This window comes from Mus musculus, chromosome 11 (genome assembly GCF_000001635.26).
Source record: "Mus musculus strain C57BL/6J chromosome 11, GRCm38.p6 C57BL/6J".
Lineage (NCBI taxonomy): Eukaryota > Metazoa > Chordata > Mammalia > Rodentia > Muridae > Mus > Mus musculus.
In genome coordinates, this window is record NC_000077.6 from 44010442 (window position 1) to 44032060 (window position 21619).

At 42.7% G+C, this 21619-nt stretch overlaps 1 long non-coding RNA gene across 2 annotated transcripts in view; it reads left to right on the top strand.

Annotated features, from left to right (window-relative positions):
- Window positions 1-21619, top strand: part of Gm12153 — a 175899-nt gene that overhangs the window by 51353 nt on the left and 102927 nt on the right. The window contains exons 4-5 of one of the 2 annotated variants that reach the window (XR_388596.1): window positions 16076-16163; window positions 16719-16927. This is a non-coding gene — a long non-coding RNA (predicted gene 12153). Of the gene's footprint in view, window positions 1-16075; window positions 17024-21619 lie in introns of those variants that run through there. The other variant, XR_388595.2, reaches the window with a different exon arrangement.

Genomic DNA, 21619 nt, shown 5'->3' on the forward strand with positions numbered 1-21619 from the left:
CTGTTTTAGAAGGAAATTAAAAACATAATTCTAGAGGGTTGTGGGAAATGTATTAGGATGTACTTGACCTAAGGATAAAATACCCATGCTGGAGATGCAGGCACCAATGTGACTGGCTAATGGCCTTGGATTTCCCAAGAAGATGATATGGACTCAGAGGGTTTAATTTAGGAAGTTTGTTTGAGAATAAACAGGGAAGCAGGGCTTGAAGACATCAAAGGAATAATAAAGTGTGGTGTTGGGATATCTATAGGCAAGTTATCAAGATGGAGGTCTTCCCTGACCACTACCAGTTAAGCGACTATGTGCCTATTAAACCCAGGCAACAAACCTGAAATTCTGAAGGATGAGATTGGAGCTGTCTCACAAGTGAGCACGAGGAGATGTGGTGCAGGATGGAGTAGTGGAAGGTGGAGAAGTGAAGGTCAAGGGTACGCCCTTGGCTTGGATGGGGAGGAAGAGATTGAACAGTAGCTGGGAAAGGGTGAGAGATAAAGGGAGGTGATTTCCTTTTCAAGACGAGAGAGTGAGAAAGGTGAGACGTTGGACTGCATCTATGAAAAAATTGAAGGGCATCTGGGATGAGGACAGGCAAAAAGTTGATGGACAAAGTCAAATGTTTGAAGAGTCTGTTGGGGGCGGTTCCCAAAGCAAAGCACCAACGTCAAGATCAGCCTTACAGAGGAGGATGGTAATACTTCCTGCAGGAATGAAGAGAAGGAGGCTGCACTGGTTGGATAGAGATTGCTGTCTTGGAAGAGATGGAAGTGGAAAAGAACATTTCATGTACTAGTTCATATGGTCAGACACTTCACAGTAATCTCCCCGGCTTCTCCGGATGTGTGTCTAGAGTTAGGTGTCTTCTCCAATTATGTCTCTGTCTTACCTTTCAAAGATTTAGTAATATATGTGTGTGTGTGTGTGTGTGTGTGTGTGTGTGTGTGTGTCTGTGTGTGTCTGTGTGTGTCTGTGTGTGTCTGTACACATAGGTGCATGTGCCACCAAAAGCCAGAGGAAGGCACTGGATAACAGGCAGCTGTGAGTCACAGATGTGGGTCCTCATGATTCAGCTCAGTCCTTTGGAGATAGCCAGCCCTCTTGACTGTGGAGCCATCTCCCTGTTCCCCACACCCTGCTCTGTCTTGTTTTGAAAAACACTCTTTTACACTGAACATGGAGTTTGGAGATTGGCTAGACTGGATGGCCTGAAATCCTCCTGTCTCAGCCCCCCAATGCTGGGATTGAAGGACACCCCAGACATTTTTAGATGACTTGCTGGAGGACTGAACTCAGGGCCTCATGTATACTTACATAACAAGAATCTTTCTGACAGAACCAACTCCCTAAGTTACAAAAATTCCTTTTTAAGTCATGGTAGTAAAATGTGACATTTTTCCTCTTAGTACCAGAATATAGACATTGGAATAAAGATGCTGATGTAACAGCAGATCAGCATAGAAATCAGAGTCGCAGATGGAAATAAAAGCTCTCTACCCATGATAACAACATAAAATGCAGGAACTGCCATACTGGGATAGATCCATGGTCTATTATCAACACAGGCTGACAGTCTCCTGCCAACAGAAGTCCCATGGGATGGGCACCCAGACGGCAGAGTCATGCCGTACCCTTCCTTGATCTTGGTTAATAGACAGAGAAACCATTTCCCCCATGACGTCAACCACAAAGGTTAGGTATATCCCAGCATCCATTTATGGTTCTGTTGTGCATAAATATACCCAATCTCTCTCCAGCTGCCTCCACCATTCCCCATGGGGTTATGTGTTTCATTAGCTATTTCCCACCATGTGACACATTTTAAAAACTATTTCTAGCTTACTGTGAGGTCCAAAGAGTAGCCATTTATCCCAGGAGGTATCAAACTTAATAATGCAAATAAAGTCCTCCTAGCACACCATAAACCTTAGCACATCAGACAGTTCAGAAAGGTTAGCCATGATGGAGATGAAGGCAACAGCGGTGTTTTGCTCCCTCACCCCCCCTTCACCCATGTCATTGTTCCTGTGTAGAGGGAGGGTGCCCTGAGGAAGACCAACTGTAGCTGTGAGGTTTGATAAAGGAGGTCAGGGAAGAAACCGGAAGTTAGAAAACAGCTCATGGAAAAGCTTGAAGTGTGGGCTTGTGTGCTTCGGCTTTCTGTGGCTGAGGCCAAAGAGCTGAGAAAATTAACATAAAGGAGGAAGGAGGATCAGTTTCTCAGGCAGCTCAGTTCAAGGTTTGCCGTGTCCATTGCTGTGCGCTTGGGATGATGCAGAGTGGAAAGCATCCTGACAGGAATGAAGCTGGAGAAAAGTTGCCCCACAGGGAGAGACACATGAGAGAGTTGGGGGTTGAGAGAGAAGGGAAGAGAGGGAGAAGGGGAGAGTTAAGGAGAGGGTATGAGGAGAAAGAAGGGGAGAGCACCTGGGAAAAGTCACACCCTGCAAGGACCTGCCCCCCCCCCAAGGGTCTGCTTCCTCCAACTAGGCCTGCACCCCTACAGTTTCCATGCCTTCCACTAATGCCACCAGCTGCTCTCAAGCCTGTAGTATATTGGGTCTGGGAGACATTTCAGATGCGAACTGTAACAGGGCTGGGAAGCCCAGGAAAAGCCGCATCAAGACAAGATCCCTCCGTACCTGTGACATGTCCACTCTCAGCTCAAGACTATACAGGCAGACTGCTTCCCTTTCCTAAGCAGAAGTCTGAATCCATCTCAGGCTGCCCCTAGCTTAAGCTACCTGACAGACTCTTCAGCCTCAGTGCCCCGAAAGCATTCATTTTTATTTATTTTACCCTCGTGATGGATATAACACCCAAGTGGGCTCATGCTTACTAAGCTATTTCCCAGCCAAAGCAATCCAGAGAATGTTAATTATCTCCTTCCACCCCCCCCTCCACACACAATGAATTATTGACTTCCAGAGCACGAAATCTTTAGCTGTGAGGTATTCCAGAATTCGCAGGTTATCAAAAATGTGCAGAGGGAGAGAATTTTGGTTCAGCCCTGGGAGGCTGAGGTGGGAAAATTTGTCCTTATTTATTTACATGGAAATAGAATGAGCTTTTGGCCAGCTTGTTAATGGGTTCTTAAAGAGAAACAGGCTTCCTGTGGCCTGCTTAGAATGGTTGGTGGTCCTCCCTGCCACGTAAAACATCAAACTAAGAAGGCAGGAATTCCCTTCTAGATTCTTCTTATGTTGGAAATGGAGAGGCAGAGTATCAGGTAAGGACAGTGTCTGCTCTTAGTTCCCCTGTCTCTGCCCTCATTTATATAACTGGCCTTTAACGATGCATTTCATCTTGCTCTGGCCTCAGTTTTTCTACCAACCAAGTAGAGATATGTGATTTACCCAAACCAACTCATTGAATCCTGAAGATGAGATTAAAAAGTTAGTTTTTCAGGGTGCAATTTTATTTTGTGTTTCTGAAGAGCACATGTGATTTTCCAGAAAGAAAGAGACAGGTCCTAATCATATTTAAAAATAAGCTTTAGCATTTCCTAAGTGCTTGGCCAATTATTCCAAATAACATTCATTCCAGAGGCTGCTGGGGGAGGGGGGGATGGTGAGTCACATGATGGATGTCTTAGATGGTGGAGCAGCCAGAGACAGACAGTGTCTCGTGCCACAACCAAGCAGGGAACAGATCACCCCAGACCTCTCTCATACAGCCACTGGTGTCTACAGCAGATGCCTGAAGGCCTCTCTGTGTTCCTTCTACAGTGTTTCTGCTGAGAGTCTCCTCTGTGCCAGGTACTGGGATATGTAGGTGCTGCTTAGACACACAGTTGAGGGATAGAGGGAGGGAAGATGCTAAGCTAATATGCAGTTACCATGGTAAGGAGGTACTGCATTCAGTTTTGTGAAGAAGATTGAATGAGGAGATATGAATGAGAGGAGAAGGTCCAGGTAGGTCTCACTGAGGGGCTTGTGTCTTAACAGGGGTCACTACTAGCAGGAAGGATCACTATGGAGGGGAATAATGTGAGGGCCCTGAGCAGGAATGTACACTGTGTTGGAAGACTGAGAATAGGGGTGGCCGAGGATGGGAGCAGAGAGGGAGAGTGGTGTCAGGTGATATAGAAGAGCTAGCTAGGCTTGGGTTTACCCCAGCTCTCCTAACTGCCATTTGTATCATCTTGGGCAAGCTAACTCATCTCTCTCAGTTTCATGCTCTGTGTCAGCCAATGAAGGACTGATAGCTTGCAAGTCTGTAGAAGTTCAAAATTCACAACAGTCTAGGAGTCCTTTCTAGTCTGGCCCCAGTTAGCTTCTTGTCCGTCCCTGTCTTCTTCAGTTCCAGAGGACTGGTTTCTGCTCTTCTCAGGCTTGTGAGGCATATTTTACTTCTAGTCTATGTCCTCCGAGGTCATTTAATGCTCAGGTGTGAGTCTTACTACCTCAATGACTTTGGATAATCGCTTACATATTGTATCCCTTTCCTGACCAATTGATTTAAAATGGTCATCCCAGTGAACTTCAAACATCTGTCCCTATTTATTTCTTAGTAGTACTGAGCACAGTGAAACTCCCTTACAGTCACTGACTTTATGTATTGTCTACTCTCCAGAAAAAGAGTGAGACTCCACGAGGCCATAGTATTTGCCCTATTTGTTCAACCCAGTGTCCCTATCATCCAGGGAAAGGACCTGGCATCTAGTAGGAACCCAATAACTCGTATTGAAAACATAGAAATGACAGTGTAGAAGGAAATCCTAAACACTGAGTTTTGTGTTTTGCTTTTAGCTTTATTTTCTTTCTATTCAGAAAGGTATGCTGCATTAGACATCAAAAGATGTGTTCTTCCAATCCATCCAGTTTAGATACCACTGCTAGCCCAGATTCACATTGGTTTCAGTTTCTCCATATATCCATCTGAAACTCATTCCGGGGGGTCGTTCAAGATCTCTTCCCCTTGTGGTTACCTCTAATTTTTCTAGTCTTCTGTGACCCTTTATTATTTGGACACCATGTGGAACTCGGTGTTTTAACCTTTTGAAATGTGTACTCTAGCCAATTCTTTGATCTCAGAGCTCATAACATTTTAGAGTGAGCCACAAACTTAGCGATCCTTTTATTGAACGATCTGTGTGCCAAGTCACAGATGAGGTGCTGGGATATGATGTAAGGCTTGACATAGCTTGAATTCTGAAGCTCTGATGATAAACATAGCTGTGCAGAAGGAATGAATGAATAAAATACATGGCCAATTTGAAGTTGGTCATGAGATGGAGTTAAAAATATTGAAAGCATTTTGGTAAGTTATGGGATATCAGTTCCTTTTGGGACAGTAAATACTATTTCTTGAAGATTTTGGAAGGGGGGGACATAGTGTGAGGTACTTTTGATTTCCAAGAAGCCCAGACTGAACCACCTTGTGAAAGCTTTCTGGAGAGAGGAAGAAGGGTAAGTGTACGATATGTTGTGGCTACTTTTGTCTTCATGATATATCAGCTCTTGATGGCAGTAGAGAATGTTGGGTCATCGTTCATGTTCATTCTATATCCTGTCATCTAAGATCTACTTAAGGATATCCACCCGAAGTTCTGACTGTCACTAGGGACCCCTTATCAAGAGCACAGAATTCTCTTCCTGGCTTGCAAATGATTGCTTATGGGAAATGTTTTTTTTCCTCCCTCTTAGCAATGGTACATACTGTCAAATTCATTTTATTCCTCTGCTAGTGTGTTCCCAAGGGGGACGTTGTACTGTCAAACAGCTCCGCCTATGTGCCAGGCTCTAGTGGCTTCTAGCACCTGGGGATCTGATATCCTGTGGGGCTATCTGCCATCAGTCTACCTGAGAACATCTTCATTTAACATAAGGTGTGACTGCCATGGGCCAATGTGGCTAAGGGTGAGGAAAAATTGCATACACATAGATGTTCAACCTCCGTGTCTTGGTTCTCTTGGCCCTGATGTACCTTCAGAGTGTTCTTCACACCGACTCAGTATCACTGTCATCAGCATCACCAGAATCATCACCACCAGCCAGATTAAGCCCCATCAGATCATTTGCAATTATCCCTTAATAGATGCAATTTTCTGAGCAGAGAAGCCCTAATCAACAAAATGTTCCTGGTCCTGTAGCTGCCTTCGTAAGGTGTGTTTGCTTGTTTGTTTGCGGTTTTAGTAAGGAAGATGCATCTGTTCTGTCAAAGCCAAAGGAATAGTCACAGTTCTGATGCCCCCACGCTGACAGGCGCGGGCGTGGTATGTGGAGGAAACTGGTATAGATATTTATTGAAACAATTGGGCTGACAATCAGAAGCCCTGGCTATCTCATGCAGGGAGTGATTTGATTTGCAAATTAGATAAACTACACAAATTACTTATTTTTGCATGCATGAAGTGTATATGAGGCGAGGGCATGTGCCACCGTGTTTGTGGTCAGATGAGATCTGTGTGGAATTACTTCTCTCCTGCATTTATGTGGAGTCCAAGGAACAGATTCAAGTCACCAGGTTTTGTCACAGGTGTTTTATGTGCCAAGCTATCTTGTGAATTTGGGTTTCTGATTTTAATTTGTAGGCTCCCATCAGGATCCACAGTAACTCTTCTCTCTTAGGTTCCAGTCAATGAAACTATCAACTTGGACCCATATTATTTTACTTGTTTTATTTCAGAAACCTACAGAGGGAATCCAGGAACTTAACTGATGTGAAAGTCTCAGACAGATTAATAAAAGGTTGCAGTGTACAGTACTATTTGCAAAGTCTGTTGTATGTTATATTAAGACACTTGTAGTGAGGTGATATGAAGGACTTTAAATACTAAGGACTCTCAGGTGGCAGAAGTCATACAGTTTGTTGACACATGACAGGGACTGAGTCCACACTGGATTAAGCAAGAGAAGGGACCTGGCTGGTATATATCACAGATAAAAATCAAAATTGGATTTTGTTTCTGGCACAACTGAATTCCACAAATGATGCTATCAGGACTCTGCCTCTGGACTCAGCACCATGCCTTTCCTTCTTGCCGTAGCTTCTACATACTGGCAAAGAAGTTGGGCCAGGCACACCCTCCACAGTACATGTCTCACAGTGAAGCATGGAAACTCTCTCTTCCTGGCCTCCCCAGAATATCCCTCCATGACAGGATCCATGACAGGACCTGAGCTTGATTCCTTTGTGTGAGTCACAAGTTTATTCTGAAATAAATATGGAAGCTAAGGAATGGGGCTGGTTCTGTGTGGGTCAGGACATCGGTTTGGGAGTAAGAGGTAGCATGCTGTTACAGACCAATATAAGAAAATTATAGGGCATGTATTTAAGCATCCATTGGGAAGACAGACCAATGAACTCTTTTGAAAACAACAGAATCTAAGAGTTCTAACTCTCAGAAAGGAATTGTCTGTTTGTGCAAATGTTTTCTTTTCTCCTAGTGTTCCCAGCTTTGATATCAAGCACCCATCTCTTGGACATGTGTATATCTTAAAGCATATGTTTTTCTGGCAAGGACCCAAACTCACCTTCATTTTCTCTACTTGTCAGGAATGATCAAGGCTGTAATGAATACATTCATTTTCCCTCCATCACCGTAATTCAGAATGCTCATTTGGCAATTAACCACTCAGCGATGGTGATGAAGTTTGCATTTTTTATTTGTATTGTTTTGACTCTCATAATTAAAAAAAAACTTTAATGAGTTTGTGGCTTGTCTTCCACCCAGATAGTAAATTCCTTAAAGGCAGAGACTATATTCCATGCTTCTTTGACTAGTATTGTATGTTCAAAATATTTGTTGGTTTTAAGTTAAACATTCTGATTAAACATTCCTCCTCAGAGCTACATACTCTAATTTTAAGAAGGAAATGTAAATACCACTAGGACTTTCGGCAAGGCAGTCTGCTTCCCACTGGGAAGAGCTGTGGAAGCTTCTTGGGTGATTATGAAATGGGTGTGTAGCTATGCAAATACCTCTGACAAAGTGGCAAAATCAGGTCACGAGAACTCCTTATTTTCCCTATCAGGCACAACCTGTTAATATGTCTCGATGCTGCATCAGAGGTGGGCATTGCTAACTGTTTAAGCAATTGTCCCAAGAATGAGGCTGCTTCTTTTCTACATTGTCTTTTATCTTGGGTGGCTGCTTTCTTTGGGCAAATGGAAGCTTGAGGATAGAGCAGTGGTGGAGGGGATACTAAGTGAATTCAGCAGGTTGGTGAGACAGGATACAGACTAGTTAGTTAATCTTAAACCCCTACCCTCTTCTCCCTATTTTGCCACACCCTCTGGCATACACACCTTACAGAGTCTATATAGCCAAGGCTAGCATTGAATTCACTGTGTAGCCAAAGGTGACTCTAACCAGCTGATTGTCCTGTCTTATTGGGTCTCAACTGTTTCTCATCCCACTTTGGCACACACTTGAACCCTACTTCATTTTCTAACCTCACGTAGTAAGGAGACAAGTTTACAATAGCGTCCCATTCTATTTGCTACGTATGAATGTGATAAGTCCATTAGTTGATAGGGGCATGTCTTAAAACGACTCACTGAATTAATCTGAAGTAGAAAATGGTTATGGTATTGAAGCAGAAAGGTAAATGAAGACTGGCTTGTGATTAAGGAATGTCAGTTCATGAACAGATGTGTCAAAGAGGAAAGTGGGAAGAATGAAAAGCTGTCAGATTTTGCAGAGTCTTGGTTGTCATATTAAGGATTTTGAACTTACGCTTTGAATATCATGAAGCCAATCTCATCATTAACTTTGAATGGGATGAACTGGAAACTAGGGATTGTCTTAGTTATATTGAAGAGTATGGTCAGAAGAAGTCCCAAGATGACAGAGCAGGAGCTGGGCAGAAGGAAGCCACCACCTGGTCATTGAGCAGAGAGAAGGACATGAACTAGACAAGTGACTGCGGTATAAAAAAGGGCACAAAGCACAAAGGAACTAAGCTCAGAAGATACCTAAAAATCGTGTGTGTGTGTGGAGGGGGGTGGTGGGGTGGTGGTGGTGGTGGTGGTGGTGGCAAGGTTAGTGGAATTTTTGTCATTCCTGGGTCTTAGTGTTAATTGAGGTATATAATATAACAGGGGTAACATCCCAGATAGGAGATGGTGCATCTTAAGGCATGCCAAGGTTCATACTTTTGTGTGGAACTAAGTGGAGATGACCAGTAAGTTGTCAGGTCCATCCACTGCATGCACTGAAGTTAAGATGACACCAACACTAGGTATTTGGGAGTCTGCCTAAAGGAAATGGAGTGTGGATTAAGTCTCAGAGAGTGAGAAAGAAGCCAATAGCATAAGCTTAGGAATACAAGCATGTACAGCCCAGATCGAAATGGGAGACCATTCATGGAGACAAAAGAAAAGTGTTCTTTGAGTGGGAGAAAATATGGAATTGTGGTTTGAGGACACTGAAGATTTCAAGAAAGAAAACAGTGCCACTGAGATTAAAAATGAAAGAGATGCAAGGGGATTGGGTTGTCAAATGCAATGTGCTAAAATAGAGTTAAATTTTAATTTCAGATAAAACCAAATAATCTACTATCTATCATGTATTTGTCAGTCTATTATCTATCTATCTATCTATCTATCTATCTATCTATCTATCTATCTATCTATCTATCTACCTATTATCTATCATTACATATTTATTGTCTATTCATCATTTTTCATTATCTATTATCTATCATCTATCAATCAATCTATCAATCATCTATCTATCTATTATCTATCATTACATATTTATTGTCTATTCATCATCTTTCATTATCTATTATCTATAATCTGTCAATCTATCTATCTATCTATCTATCTATCTATCTATCTATCTATCTACACCCATATTTCCCAAACATTGACTATAACTGGAATCTTGTATTTTATCTGCTAAATTGGCAAGTTGCCAGACATTTACCAGACATCCTTGCCATTGGAGAGGCTTAGAGGTTCTATGCCAGAGCAGGAATATGGGAAGAATCTGGAGATCTGTGAGTAGATAAGGGTCATGTATGGAAGAAGTGGTATGTGTTAGAGAATTAATGTAGAATATTTTGGTGTCAAATGAGAAAGAGAGAAAGAGAGAGACAGAGAGAGGAGAGCACACTTTGGGAGGAGATCAGCAGGAAGAACTGAAGATCAAATATGAGCAAGGCGCAATGATGACACACATGTACAAAGATGTCATAATGAAACTCATTATTTTTGTGCTAACTTAAAAATCAATTTAAAATATCAGATAGAATATCCAAGGAATTAATAATTCATTGGTTTTAAATTGCATGCCATGCTGAGGAGTTGGCGGAATCCTGTTTTATCCTGCTCCAACTGCTTAGGGCAGGAATCAACCCTCTCTCCAGCACTCCCATGTCCTACAAATACTGACGCACGAGTCACTTAGTAGCAGTTTCTTTCCTCAGCTCAATATCTGAGGAACTCTGCTTGCACACAAGTAACCCTTACTGTACTTAATAATAGCCTCACAGGACAAAGACAGGGATGATGGGAATTCAGAAAAAAGTCATGAAGTGCTTAGCATGAGTACCATCTCCCATCACAAGAGGGAAGAGAGTGAGTGGAACATGATAAAATATTTTCAGGTGGAGAGTTCACATTCACTGAATTTTATTACACTTTGTTACTGTAATGGTTCTATTGTGTCATGGTTAATACCAATCTCTTGCTGTGCCCAGTTTGTAACTTGAATTTGCATCATGGATACATATATATAGGGAAACTACAGTATCTAAAAGTGAATTCAGACTTAGTTATCTTGGGATTAAGGGGATAATGCAAGACGTCTTTCCCTAGGGGCTAAAACACATAACGCCATGATCCCAGGGTAAAGCTGAACTTTCTCCTCCACCTTGCATGTCTGTCCAAATCCCATTTCTAAAAGTCTTACTCTACAGAATCAAATAGTTCCTTACCCCCAAAGGTCCCTCTGACTTCAGAGGAAATGACAAGTTCAGCAGCAGCTTTGTATAGCTTGCATTTTTTTTGAGCCAGCCAAGTACCTGGGGCATAAAGAAGATTGGCTTGAATCAACCTAAGGAATCCATAGCAACCAAATTGCCTCGGCTTTTCGCCTTGCCCATTAGTGGTACCATTTAAGTGTGTGGAAAGTGCGATGCTTCACAGGGAAGGGTCAAGCCTTTCTCACATCACCTGGAGGAGTTTAGCCACCTTGAATAACGAGCTGTGCTGGTTCAGAGTGAACTCTGATAGTGGGGGAACAGAAAGCAGAAGAGGAGGTGGCAGAGATACCCCTTTCTTCCCAGGTGTCACTGCTGTCTTATAAATGTGTGAAAGCCTGGGAACAATGTCTGGCAGGTCCCCAGAAACTGCCTGCCATATGCTACTGATTTTTTTTTTCACAGAATGCAAGACGATGGAGGCATGCTGAACACTGTTCAAGTGACCAGTTATATTAATTAGGGTTGTGGGTTGCTGGGAGAGACAGATGTCACACCTCAGGGCTTACATAAGACAGATTGTATACGTGCAGATCAGCAGCCTTCTGCACTATCAGAGTGGTGGGCGTTTCTGATGTGGATCCATCTGGGAGGTTAGGGTAGGAGGACTTCCTAGGTGGTAAGTCTATGTCTATTTTTCTTTTGGTGTGCATCCGGTATGCATGTGTGTGCATGCACGTGGAGGCCTGAAGTTGATGTTCACCTGTCTTCCTGGATTACTCTCCCCTTTATCTTCTTGAGGCAGGACACCTCACTGGACCTGAAGGTTTCCAGTTCTGACTATTTTTCTGGCTAGCTTTCTTGCCTCCTGGATCCCCTGCCTCTGCCGTTTGAGTACTGGGATTTCAGGTGACTGCCATGCCTGACTGAATTTTACGTGGATGCTGGTGATCTGAACTTGAATTCTGTTCCTTGCATGGCGAGTATTTTATCTACTGCACCAACTTGAGGTCTTTGTCTGTCTGTCTTTCTTCTCTCTCTCCCTCTCTCTTTCTCTCTCTCTCTCTCTCTCTCTCTCTCTCTACCTACCTACCTTTCTATCTACCATCTATTAATCTGTGTGTACATGAGTATGCAAGTGCCCATGTGTGCAAGTGCATGTGCATATTGAGGCTAGAGAACCTCAGGCAATGTCCACCTTGTTTTCTGAAGCAGGGTCTCTCACTGCTTTGATCTGCTCCAGGTAGGCCATGCTGGCTGACTGGTAAGTCCGGGGCCTTTCTGCACTGGTGTAATAAGTGTACATCATCCTCTTTGGCTCTTTTTTTGTGTGGTTTCTGAGGCTCAAGCTCAGATCCTTATGGTGCAAGGAAACCATCTTCCAACTGAGCTGTTTATTTCCTCGGCCCTCCTACATATTATGCTGAAATTTAAACATAAACACAAAGACTCTGAAGGTATATTTCAGTTTTAACTGTAGCTTAAAAGAGAAGAGGGTTTACAGGTGTTGAATACAACCATCTAGCAATAACACTAAACAGAGCTAACTGGCAGTTTATTGTGGTGGTTTGGATATGCTTGGCTCAGGGAATGGCACTATTAGGAGGTATGGTCTTGTTGGAGTTGGAATGGCCTTGTTGGAGGAAGTATGTCACTGTCGGGGTGGAGATTCTCTTCCTAGCTGCCTAAAACCTGTTTGCTACTGGCTTCCTTTTGATGAAGATGTAGAACTCTCAGCTTCTTCAGTAACATGACTGCCTAGATGCTGCCATGCTCCTGCCTTGATGATAATGGGGTGGACCTCTGAACCTGCAAGCCAGCCCCACTGAAATGTTGTCCTTTATAGGAGTTGCCTTGGTCATGGTATCTCTTCACAGCAATGGAAACCCTAACTAAAACAGTTATCTAAGTACCTACCACATCCTATTCTGATGAACAAAGTACAAGACCTAGCCCATATTTACAAGGAAAGAGACTTAGATGTAGAAAGATTATTACATGGAGAGAAGAAATGGTGAAAAAGTATAACTTTTCTTCTACCTTTGTCTAATTTTCTATTTTGAGAATAATAATTGTCACTGACCCATCATCAATTCAGCCTCCATATAGCAAAGTCATTTCTGATAAACATTGCTCTGATAGCATTTGCCCACTTAAAGCTCTCCAATGCTTCAGTTGCATTTAGAGTGAAAGTTAAACCCTGGTCAACTTTCCAAATTCTGGGTCCATCTTTCCTCTCCATCCCTACGCTAGACCAGTATCCTCTTAGATCCGCTTCAGCTAAAATGGCCTCTTTTCTGTGTATACTGAGTAGCTTTTGCCATACGACTTTTAGAGTGCCAGCTCCTTGCCTGGCCCAGTCATCCCTCAAAGGAAAGACTGAACCCTTTCTAGGTAAACCCCGCCTTCTCAAAACATTTCTCCTTTAGCCTTAACAACCCACGCCCTGTTCCATTATCCAGTTTTCAAAGTTAAGACTGCCATCTGAATATGTCTTTGCTATGGTTCTGTTAGCTCTGAAAGAGTCTAAACACTGAGGGTTGAGCCTAGCTCATGAGCACACTCAGGTCTGTGTTAAATCACTAATTATACAACGAATTGTTGCAGCTGCCTGATCACTCATAAAAGAGGGATATGACTGTGAATCCAGAATCAAAAAATTATTTATTAAGGAGAGGACTGGCCTGGTGCAGAGAAAGGAGAATGATTTGGGTTGTGGCTTTCCAATTGGAATTATGGAAGAGTGGGGGTGAGAAAACGGGGGTCAGTGTGATGATTGTTCTCTCTTTGTGTGTGTGTGTGTGTGCGCGCGTGTGCATGTCTGTGTGTGCATGTGTGTGTGTGCATGTGTGTGTGTGTGTGTGTGCATGTGTGTGTGTTTGTGCATGGGTGTGTGTGTACCAGAGGTTGATGGCAGGTATCTTTTTCAATCATTGTCCATCTTATCTTTTGAAGCTATAGAGTCTCTCTCTTCTCACGTCCGGCCTTTCCTAATTTCGGTAGACTCTCTGTCCAGCAAGCACCAGGGATACTCCTGTCTCTGCTTCTCCAGGACCTTCTTTACACAGTTTCTGGGCTGATTGGCCTCATGTTTTCATGCTTGCACAGCAAACATTTCACTCATTAGCCCACAATCCTTCCTCTTAACCATTAGCAAGTAGTGTCTATTTCTGAGTCCCAGCCAACCAAAGACAGACCAGGTTTTTGTAAGGAACTATGACCAAGGTCATAGGCCAAAATATTCCAGTAATGCCGTCATCAAAAGAAAACATATGACTTGATCGTAGACCAAAAATGTTCGCCAGATGGAAGGGATGGTACCGAGGAACAGTTCCTCAGTATTCCCTGTGCTGAGGAGAAAGTCTAGGTCCTTCCAAGGCACCCTGTGAGAAGTGCCCTGGGCATGGAGGACAGGACTGCTTAACACTAAGGCCACAAGTCTCGGGAGCCAGACAACTCTGGGGTAACGTTGGATTCCTAAGACGTTTGAAAAGCAATTCTTTGTCCCATTTATTTACAATGGATACACGTGCAGTAACTGACAATTGATCATTTCTAAGGAATCAAACCAATATGCCAACACTATAGTGGATGTGAATCTGAGTTTCATGGTATTATTTAAAGTTTAAGGTTCTTGTGTCTCAGGACAAGGAATTGGACCAATGACACATGGTTAGAAATAGAAATAAATAGTTTCTTGGGTATCTGAGCTTCTGGGTTAATATCCACTTCACTAAGTGCATATCATGTGTATTCTTTTGTGATTGGGCTACCTCACTCAGGATATTCTCCAGATCCATTCATTTGCCTAAGAATTTCATAAATTCATTGTTTTTAATAGCTGAGTAGTACTCCATTGTGTAAATGTATCACATTTTCTGTATCCATTCCTCCGTTGAGGGACATCTGGGTTCTTTCCTGCTTCTGACTATTATAAATAAGGCTGCTATGAACATAGTGAAGCATGTATCCTTATTACATGTTGGGGCATCTTCTGGAATACTCAAGATACAGTTCACAGTCCACATGAAACTCAAGAAGGACAACCAAAGTGTGGATACTTTAATCTTTCTTAGGAGGGGGAACAAAATACCCATGGAAAGAGTTACAGAGACAGAGTGTGGAGCAGAGACTGAAGAAATGACTATCCAGAGACTGACCTACCTTGAGATCCATCCCATATACAGTCACCAAACTCAGACACTGTTGTGGATGCCAACAAGTGCTTGCTGACAGGAGCCTGATATAGCTGCCTCCTGAGAGGCTTTGCCAGTTCCTGACAAATACAGAAGTGGAAGCTCACAGCCATCCATTGGACTAGCATAGGGTCCCTAATGAAGGAGCTAGAGAAAGGAAGGACCTAAGGAGCTGAAAGTATTTGCAGCCCCATAGGAGGAAAAACAATATGAACTAACCAGTACCCCCCAGAGCTCCCAGGGACTAAATCACCAACCAAAGAGTATGCATGATGGGGATTCATAGCTCTACCTGCATAAGTAGCAGAGGATGGTCTAGTCTGGACATCAATGGTAGGAGAGGCCCTTGGTCCTGTGAAGGTTCTATGCCCCAGTGTGGGGGAATGCCAGGGCCAGGAAGTGGGAGTGGGTGGGTTGGTGAGCAGGGGGACAGGGTAGGGGATAGGTAGAGGATGTTTTTCAGAGGAAAATCCAGGAATGGGGGATAACATTTAAAATGTAAATAAGGAAAATATCCAATAAAAAAGAAAATACTAAAAGAAAGAGAGAGAGAAAGAAGGAAGGAAGGAAGGAAAGAAAGAAAGAAAGAAAGAAAGAAAAGAAAGAAAGAAAGAAAGAAAAGAAAAGAAAGAAGAAAGAAAGAAAGAAAGAAAGAAAGAAAGAAAAGAAAGGAAGAAAAGAAAGAAAAGAAAGGAATAGTTTATTAACAAGGAGTGGGTTAGGCATCAGGGAAAGTCCTGCAATGTGAAAGATCTAGACTCTGAGTCTCAGAATCCTTTACAAGTCATTTGCACACCACCTGCCTCTCCCACACGTGTATATCACTGTGCTTTGGAGGATGCTCCATTTGTTCCTTGTATATAGCCCAGGTGGGGAAAGGGTTCCAGTCTTTCTCTGCTAACTGGCTTATTTCAAATATTAATCTTGATGTGGCTTTCTCCTGTCCCAACTCTCCTGTCACAGTACATATATCATCTCCCAGAATATATCTTTTTTTTCCCTTGGAAGCAAATCCAAGAAAGGCCTGTGATCCAAGATCAACAAATAGAAGACACCACCAGAGACCCAGTAGACATCTAGAGAAAGGCCATGTCGGGTGAGTCTGATCCTTGGGGGAATGGTGTAAGGCAATCAATCACACTCGGTGGCGACTGAGAACTGGGGTGAGCAGTCGGCATTCGAGGGAGACTCCAGCTCTGCTGCTCTTGCTGGTGACCTTGGAGATAAGAGAAGGAGCGAAGCCTGGCTTCAGTGTCTCACGATAAGGCTCTGCCCACTTTGTATCACAGTTTCCTAGGTCAGAAGATGAATGAATGAGATGCTCACCAGTGATGGAGATCCTGAGCTCCTACAGCCAAGAGGACTCTCTTGCCTGCTCTCACCTAGCACATGTAATATAAATGGGGAGGAGTTTCAACTTTCTTAAGATGCTAACTCCATTCTTTCTTGACAAATCTTATATAGAAGCCCAGGCATTTAAGCCATGACACCATTTGTCTATTCTTTAGATTCAAACGTTTGATATGTAGCCATTCCAAAATCACCATATTGAGGCCTTTTAGGTATGTCAGTGTGTCAGTGCTTTGTTGAGACTTCTGTTGTATCGCTGCCTAGTTTCTATTCCTCATTGTCCACTCCATCCTCTGCTCAGGTGGCTCCAGGTGAGCTGTCTGTTCCTTCTCCAGTCCAGAGTGGGAGTAGGAGATGGCAGCCAGCCCTTGCAGCTGGAGGGCTATTGGTCTGGAGCTGCTGAGGGGCCTGTCAGCACATCACGGAAGTGTCAGCAGCAGCAGAGGTGGAAGCGCAGCTCTGTGATGTCATTCACAGCAGCCTGAGGAGTTCTGTTAATCTGCTACTTAGGTAAAAAAAAATCCTTGATTTTAACACAGAAAAGAATTTCAGGATATGACAGTTTAAAGTAGAGCTGGAGTTTATTTAAAAAAAAATAGAAAGAAAGGGGCTGTACTGTTAACTTAGTTAGCAAAGTGTCTGCTCTGTAGACATGAGAACCTGAGTGCAGAACCCCTGCACATGTGTATTAAGACAGCTTTAAGGATGCATGCCTATAGTTCCAGTGTTTGCAGGGCCAATATGTGTAGAAACAGGGGGGTCCCTGAAGGTCATTGGTCAGCCATTCTAGCCAAATTGACAAACTCCAGATTCAGAAAGAGACCCTATCTCAAAACAATTCAGTGGAGAGTAACTGAGAATGGCACTTGGTATTAACTTTCACCTTTTGTGGGTTTATGCACCCTCAACTCCATGCATATACCACACATAGAAAGAAAGAAAGAGGAAAAGGAATTAGAGGCAGGAGGAAGGAAGGAAGGAAGGAAGGAAAGAAGGACAAAAAGAGGGAGGGCCAAATACAGCCAGGGAAATAATAAAAGCACACTGACGGCATGGCTGTGGGCTTAAGAGAAGAGGCATGCTCAATTGTCTCAACATTAGCCACATGTAGTGTTCTGGTGGCTCTCAAGTTACAGCTCCACGAGTTTCTAAGAAACGTTCCCCTTCTTCTCCTCCTTCTCCTCCTTCTCCTCCTTCTCCTCCTTCTCCTCCTCCTCCTCCTCCCCCTCCTCCTCCTCCTCCTTCTTCTTCTTCAATAAATGAGATTATAAAGTGGCTCCCGTGGCACCTTAGATGAGATTATACTCTGATAAGCTAAAACCAGGAGCACCTATGGATAAACTAAGACATAGGTGCTTTTACTGTGGGAGAGTCCCAGAAAACAGATGAGAGGGAAGGAGGACCCTAAGCAAATATGTTTAGATTCTCGATTCTTAGCTGGAGAGAGGCTTCAACTAGACTCTGAGGTGAGGGGCACCTTTTTCTTCTCCTGTTCACAACATTTCCTGTCTTTTCTTTCTGTCCTAGAAGTGGTCAACTTTCAGCATCAGCCTCAGTCTTTTCTGTAAGCAATATCCCTTTGGCATTTGGAATAGGTTTGGTTTGGATTTCTGTCTCCTATAATGAAAATGTATCTGATAAATCCAATATTAAGGAAGCATGACTCAGATAAGCAATCGGGAGTAATCCCAGTTTTAATGGACGTTGTCATGTAAAATCAGGCAAGATAGCAGGGAGGCTCTTTCTAGGATTTGCAAGGCACACAAAAAGTGAAAGTGTTGGACAAGTTAGTTTAGGTGTTTTACTAAAAGGATTTTAAAATGGTATGTAATACATGTGGAGGTATGTCTTATATTGGAAATTTTTAAGTGATTTTTAGGTATTTTCAAGCAAAACTTGAGGTATATTTTTAGGACCTCTGAGATCCTTTAAATTCCCTTAGTTCTCAAGATGCAGTTAAAAACTATTAATAGAGGAAACTGGGAAACATTCTAGAACATTCTAGTGCTTTGGCACTTGTCTTTTGCTACCACAAAATATGACTCCTGCAATGACCTTGCCTACTATTACCAAAACCCAACCAGAATCCTCAAATGAAATCTATCAGAAGAATCTTCTTCCCTGCAAAAGTGTGGAGAAGACATGGCCAGGAGAAAGAGGCTGAGTCTTTCTCTTTTCCTCCCCAACACCAGTGTTCTGAAAACGTCTGACGATTTTGTTTGTTTGTTTGTTTTTTAACCAAATTTAGCTGCTGAGAAGTATCTACAAGAACAGAACTAAAACCCTGAAAGCTCTTCATTGTATAAGCAGGACTTTTTTCCTTTTCCTCCTTTTAAAGATAGAAAGTTATTAACAAACCATTCTTTACAAACTATACAAAATGAAGACATTTTCTCCTTGAGTCAGTGAGAGGGCTGATTACAGATACTAGAACTAAGCAGAAAATCAGGGCAATACCTGATGCTGACCCAGGATATGAGTTCACTTAAAGCAAGAGCAATGCTGGCCATTCTGGAAACATCCTAATATAGTTAATCCCCATCAAAGGGAGGGGGATTTCTTTTATAAAATTACTTGCATGCCTGAAATAAAAAATAGGAGTGAAGGAGCCTAGTCTTATTTTGGTGACTTAGATATCTTCCATTCAAAAGGTGAGAAGTCTAAAATGTCCAGGAATATATGCATTTCTAGATAAGGGTATTAAAGAAAGAAAGATGGAGATGCGTGGCTCTCTTTCTACAGGGACCCCAAGATATTAGAGATGGAAGGTGTTTTCAATCTAGTCCAGCTTCCTCAAGCTGCAATGTCTGATATCTCTTCTAGAAGCTCTCTTCAGTATAGTGATGAAATGAGCAGTTCTAAGGATGTGAAGTCTACTGTGAAGTCACAGGCTCATCTTGTCAGACAGTGTTGATTGCTTCCACCACCGGGCATGGACAGTTGAGTTGGGTAAATGCACCAGCCATCAGGAGTAAGAGGTACAAGGGGATAGGACTCTACTGTGAAAGGGTCCAGAGTTGTAGGGGATTTTGGAAGATGAGAATGGTGGTAGCATCATTTTTGAGTTTACTCTAGTAGCCACATAAGAATAGAATAATAGGCTGACAGGTTAGCTCAGTAGGTGAGGGTCTTTCTTGCCAAGGGTGGAAGGAGAGAATGGACTCCATGTGTGAGCCATACTGTGTGTGCATATGTCCAAACACAGAAAATAAACAAATAAATCAGTATTAAATAGGCAGACAGCAAAGGCCAAGTCAGGTGGCACAGAATTCCCAAGAACAGCAAAATACAAGTGGTAGGAAGAGGGCAGCGAGTTCTCCAGGTCTCATATGTCATGTCTGTGCCTGAGGATGGAAGGTAAGTGACGGGGTTTGTGTTGATCTGAGAGCAAGAGACACCCAAACCCACTGTGGACACTGAAGATCTTAAGTCCACACAAGAGGGAAGATGATTCTGTTCAAGTCAGCAATGGAGGTGTATGGGGCATCTAGGAAGATTGTGGAAGAATTGGAACATTGGGCTCTTTTAAATTTCTAAGACTGATTACCTGAGATCGCCTCCACTCCTAGGAAAGGGTCCAACATGGAGGAGAAATTGCTTGGTAAGAATAAAAATAGAACAGGATATTGATATCAGAGCTGAGTAAAAGCAGCCCATCCAGTCAAAAGTCGTAGGGTGGTAGACAGATGAGTAAGGGAATACCTCAGAAGCCAGGTCAGGTAGAAAGCAAGAAAGGTTGGAGGCAGGAGGTGGGGGTGTTTAAGTAAGAAGTCTGTAACCCTGAGAAATGAGAATAAACTCTAGATTCTGGGGATAGTATTGGGTACTGAAATGAAAAGAAAATCCAATAAAGTTATTTATATTTAAGTCATAGTTACTTTGATGTTGTTATTTGATGTGGCCCACTGTGGGCTTTCAGATGGCCTGGGAATTCTGTTTCTTGAGCTGGCATTGACTACTACTGTTATGTATGTCTTAAAATTCCATGTAGCAGTTTAAGAATATTTCCTTTGTCTGTGTTTTGTTTTACCATAGACAAATAATAAGAGGAGTAGATGATAAGCAGACCTTGGCTCTCAGCTAACACTAAATACTCATCACTCAATGTAATTCAGATAACATCTATTGATTACACAGCTCACTCAACTTCTGAGTTCTTCATTTCAGTGGATAGATGCTCTAAACTTAGACTTAAGGGGCTTCCTTCCTTTGCTAACTGTATGATGGTGAATAACTGATTTTACTTGAACCTGTTTCTTCATCTGTTAAATGGAGCAGTAGTACATCTCAAGGCTGTTGGAGTGAAATCTGAATGATAAGCCTGTATCACAGTTTCAAGCTCATGGTATAAGCTTAATAAATGGGAACTTTATTACTTACCCCTGCAGTGTTATTTTTTTTCTTTTATTGGAAATATTTTTTTTCTCATACAATATGCCCGTATTATACTTTCCCCACCCTCTACTCTTCCAAGTTCCTTCCCACCTTCCCTCTCCTTCAGATTTATTCCCTTTCTGTTTCTTATTAGAGAGAGATAAAACCTCAATATGACAAAATATAATAAGGTGGGGGGGGGATGATTGTTTCAATGTTGGATGAACGTGGCAACCTAACAGGAGGAAAAGAATCTCAGGAGCAGGCACAAGACTCAGAGACCCACATGTCCTCACAGTCAAGATTCCCATGAACATCCTAAGCTACTAGCTATAATATACATGAAGAGGACCTGGAGCAGACCTCGAAGACCCTGTGCTTTCTGCTTCAGTCTCCTTTGTGGGCTCTTATGTACCTTGCTTAGTTGTTTCAGAGGGCTTTGTTCTCCTGGTATTCTTTATTCCTTCTGGGTCTTGCAGTCTTTCTGTCTTCTCTTCTGTGGGATGCCTGAGCTCATAGGGAAGGGGTTTAGTGGAAGACACCCCATCTAGAGCTATGCATCCCAAGGACTCTCTCTCTAAGTAATGTCTGGCTGAGGGTCTCTGCATCTGTCCCTGTCCTGTCTAAGTAATGTCTGGCTGAGGGTCTCTGCATCTGTTCCTGTCTGTGGCAGGAGGAAGCTTCTTTGATGATGACTGAGGAAGACACTGATCAGTGAGTACAGCAGAGGATCAGTAAGAGTCATTTTATTGATACTGTTTTTGTTTGTTTATTTTAGACAAGTTTTTGGTTTTAGCATAGGTCTCTGGGATAAAAAGTCTCTGGGAT